The sequence below is a fragment of the Helianthus annuus genome, chromosome 7, assembly GCF_002127325.2.
Source record: "Helianthus annuus cultivar XRQ/B chromosome 7, HanXRQr2.0-SUNRISE, whole genome shotgun sequence".
Taxonomy (NCBI): domain Eukaryota; kingdom Viridiplantae; phylum Streptophyta; class Magnoliopsida; order Asterales; family Asteraceae; genus Helianthus; species Helianthus annuus.
The window spans coordinates 115619461-115624575 of NC_035439.2; positions in this window are offsets into that span (position 1 = coordinate 115619461).

The window sequence follows — 5115 nt, forward strand, 5'->3', positions numbered from 1 at the left end:
TAGTCAGACATCCACAACTGCCCTAATTCTTCCTATATCACAACCACAGCTCCTAAAAAGAAAAAGAAAGCCAATCACTGCTGATGAAGGTAGTCATGATCCAAATGCTGCAAAGTATCCACTGGAACTAGAAGCCATCAAAGATGAGATGAGGCAGTTTTACACAGAAGCAGACCCATCAAAAAGAAAATTCTCCTCACTCATCGGTTATATGGTTCCTGAAGACATGGATGATTATCTCAGAATAAAGGCAAGGCAAGCAAAAGTTAAAGCTAAAATTGATTGTGAAAGTGAGAAACTGAGCGAAGAAGGCTTTGCTACAAGACTGGAGTTCTACCTCACAAAGGTAAAGCAGATAGAAGAATTTGCACAAGAGCTAGAAAGAGAAAAGGCTGATCAAAAGAAGAAACTCAGAGAACAGCTTCTAGCCTACATCATGAAAGAAAAGTTCTATCCTGCTGAAGAACAACAGTTTGAGGAATGGCCTTTAGTAGCTTTAAAGCGTGAGGCAGAGAGAATTCAAAAGGTGAAGAATGATCCTTCAAAGAAGAAAACTGCTCCAAACTGGAGTAAGTACAAAAGACTCATTGCTGATCTCACTGCTGAGTATAAAAGAAAGAAAAGGGAGTTGGTGGATGCTAAGATAGGCACTGCTGAAGCCATATCAAAATGGTCTAGGCAACAAACCGATGAAGCTTATGAAAGACTTGAGAAGCAGAGGATGAAAGCCTCTAACTCTCCTAAAAGGTCTGACTACAAAAAGCTTCAAGAGCAAGTCAAACTTTTCGAAACACAGATCAGCACAGCAGAAGATTTTGTCACAAAGCTGAGTAAAGAAAAGAAGGAAATGCTATCTGCTGGAGTAGATAAGAACAAAGAAGCTGAACAGATTGAAGAAGCTATGAAGAAAATAGCTTCAGATAAAGAAAGATTGGCTAAACTACAAGTCCTTGCCAAAAAGGTTAAAGTAGTAAGCCAAAAGTCATCAGCAGGCATCACAAACAGTGAGCTGATTGACAAAGAAGTTGAAGCAGATATAGCTGAAGCCAACAAGATCATTGAACAAGCATTCATACGAGTGTCTGAAGCTCATGATGCTGCTCTTCACTTCTTCAGGCCAATCACTTCAAGTTCATCAGATAATAAAGCTCTCCCAAGAAACCCATTGAGTTCAAAAATACTAAAGTGGATGTCTGATCAAAAGACCCACGTATTGACTTTGCTCAGATTCAATGGTGAAGTGAAGCATATATCAAGGAATCAGGCACTAGGCCTAAGTGCTGAAGATCTACAGGATCTCCTTGAGCTTACACTGTGCAGGGATGAGGATGATACAAGTTCCAAGGATTTTGAGAAAGAATTTAAAAGAAAAGCAATGGAAGTTCTGATGAAAAATAAAGGTCCTGAATAAGGAAGGGTTTTGGCATTATCTGTTCCAGGGGGAGATTGTTGGGATTGAACCCTAACAGAGGAACAGATAATGTAAAGCCAAAACCGGATCCCATCAGTGGACTCCTAATAAGCAGCAGTTTACTCTAATCTCTCCCCTTGACAGTGGTTATCTAACAGCTGATAAATGTTAAGTGCTGCTCAACTACAACAACTGATAAACCAAACTCTGATGATTACCTAACAACTGCTGAAGACAAACTCTGTTGCTCTATCTACTGCTGTTTCCTAAGTGCTGCTGAAGATTCAAGCACTGCCCTCTCAAAGACTGATCACCTTTGAAGAAAGCACTGAAGACTCAACATCTGTGCTAAGGCTACAACAGTGGAACGTGAAGCAGTAGTTTTCCTTATGTTTTGTATGTTAGTGAATATCAGATGTTACATAACAGTAGTTTGTATAGGACAGTATTTGTAGTTTGTTAGGTCGTTAGATGTCACTATCATGGTGACGTCAGCTGAAGTATATCAGTAGTTTGGTTTGCCTATAAGTATGACAGTACTCTGTACTGTTACACTTGATCGTTTTGAGTGAGTTCTTCTCCTCAATTCATCCTTTCATCTTGTGCAACCAACTCTGGTGTATCCGGCTGAGGGGGAGTTTAAATTGTAAGCTTTTACTGTAATCATTTGCTTAGTATTTCAATCATTTGACTCAATGAAAAGCAATTGTTTATCAATCTATACTTTCCTTTGTTTGTGTTTACTTTGTTTGCAACTCATTTCCGCTGCACTTATTAGTTTTATGCAAACAAACACGAATCATGACTGCCTCAGATCCCAACAATACTATTTATAAGAAAAATTTTATTTATTAATTGGAGAATGTTTATATGTTAATTATCTGTTTTTTTTATAATATTACAGTTTTTGACCCGAGACTTCTTCAAAATGACTACAAAGAGAGACGGAGGTTAAGGAAATTATATTTAGACAGTAAAAGATCTACAAGTCTACAACAACGAAAATTATACCCTTCCAATAATTTATCATCTTCTACTGATTTAAGATTGATATCTTTCAACACGCACAATGTTACTCCTACAAGGTCGGTTGTACCTACAAGTAAAAATTATATTTACCGAATAATGCAAATATAATTTCAAATACAATATATATGTTTTAAAAATTTTAATAACTTCGATTATATTATGTTATTTAGGTAATGTTAGTTGTCTTACAAACAACTTGACTACTCCAATAAACATTCGTCGTTTCTCTCTATCTTCAAACATCACAACTTCTAGCAACACATCTACTATACTCGAAAGTTCTTCTTTACAGAGGATGTCATCAGGAAAACGTAAGTTATTAAGTAAATCACGACTTACATCTCCTATACCAATGATTGACTTGACGACAGAGGAAACTACAGATGAAGCAATTTACAAAGGAGTTTCAACAGGTATAATCACAATTACTTTATTTATTAAATTACTTAAATAGTATATATTATTTTTATATTTATATTAGTTCGTAAAGTAATATTCTTTTTTTCTTCAACTAACTTTACAGATTATTTCGACCATGGTGACTAATGTATTACTTGTGAAGTATGCAATGCTAAATTATGGGATGCAGAAAAAGGAAGGGGAAGAAAAGAGAAAGGAAGAATATGCTATTTCTTATGTTGTGGTTATGGCAAAGTAGAGCTACCAGATTATAAAGATGTTGTCCCAAGTTATAAGAAACTTTTTATGTATAAGGATAAAGAAAGCAAACATTTTTTGAATAATATTCGACGGTATAACTCCATGTTTGCTTTCACGTCAATGGGTGGTAAGGTTGATCCCACTGTTAATAGAGGTAATGGACCATTCTGCTACAGAATTAGTGGTGAGAACTCTCACAGCACTGGAAGCCTGCTTCCGGAAAACGGAGATCAACCAAAATTTTGCCAGCTCTACATATTCGATACTGAAAACGAACTTTCCACCAGACAATCCGTTTTTAGGTAATTATAATAAACTATAAATTTTTGTCCCACCGAAGCTTTCTTCAGTATTTTTTTGATTAATATTTATGTTTTTGACACTCCGCTATATTTTAACCAGTCGTTCCAAGGATACATCTTCCTCAAGTGTGGCTGATCTTGATCGTAAACTGATTGAACATATAAAAGTTGTTTTTGATTCAGAAAATCAGTTGGTAAAAGCTTATAGGATGGTTAGAGACTATTTTCATGAAAACCCTGATCTCAATCTCAAGCTTCGTCTAATTGGTATTAGAGAAAAGGATGGACGAACGTATAATTTACCAACCTGTGGTGAAGTTGCTGCTCTAATTGTTGGGGATATTGCCAACACAATCAACAATAGAGATATAGTTATTGAAACGCAGACAGGTACTTTGAAACGAATTAGTGAATTGCATCCTTCATACCTTGCACTTCAATATCCTATTTTGTTCCCTTATGGAGATGATGGTTACAGAATTGACATCCCTCATCGAGGTGTCGTAGATGTAATCAATAAGAAACGTCCAAATTGTACAATGAGAGAGTTCTTTGCATATCGTGTGCAAGACAGAATTAATCAATTTTCATTGATTCTAAATTCAAGGAGACTCTTCCAACAATTCTTGGTTGATGCCTATACCATGATTGAGAGCGAAAGGCTTACCTACATACGACTTCAACAAAAGAATCTAAGGTCTGATAGCTATGAAAGTCTCTGTGAATTAAGAAATAAGGGCCAGCAAGACATATCTAAGGTTGGAAAACGAATCTTTTTGCCTTCTTCGTTTACCGGTGGCGCTAGATATATGATGCAAAATTATTTAGATGCCATGGCTATCTGTAAGTGGTTTGGTTATCCAGATTCTTTTATAACCATCACTTACAATCCAAAGTGGCCTGAGGTTAAAAGGTTTCTTAGAGACACAAATCTTAAACCTGAAGATAGGCCCGATGTACTGAGCAGATTGTTTAAAATAAAGTTGGATTCAATTTGCAAAGATTTTAAAGAACGCCATCTATTTGGAAAAGTTGCAGTAGGTATTTTATCAAATTGCTTTTTATATACATACTAGATTATAAGCCCGTGTGTTACACGGATCTAAAGATAGAAATCATGTTACTTAACAATATTTGCACAAATATACACAAGTGAATTATTTTTACGCATACACCAATTTACATAACTTAGTTATTCTTTTTTTTGTCGGGAAGCAATGAAAGTAGGTGATCATCTACTTTCTGTACAACTTCGTTCGTAGTAAGTATGACTCTGTTATGAAAATATTTAGATTTTTTGAAATATTGAAGAATAATAGCGGTGATATGATATTTTATGGTGTGTTAATAATGAAGGTAAACCGCTATACTTTGGTAAAGTTAAAATTGTTATTAGCGGTGATGTTTATAGATTGTCGTTTAGATCAACGCAGATAGCTTGAGATTAACTTTTTTTTATTATGAAATCCCGATATGCATTTTGATAAGAGATCTGAAAATTAGAGTCCTAAATGCAAAAGTGGAGATGTTCTCTTATTGGATTGATCGAACCCGTGAATGACCAAAATTAAGGATATGAGAACCTAATTATCTTTATATCATTTAAATGATAGAAATCATGTCACTTTACAATATCTGCACAAATATACACAAGTGAATTATTTTTATACATACATCAATTTACATAACTTCGTTATTCTTTTTCTTTGTCAG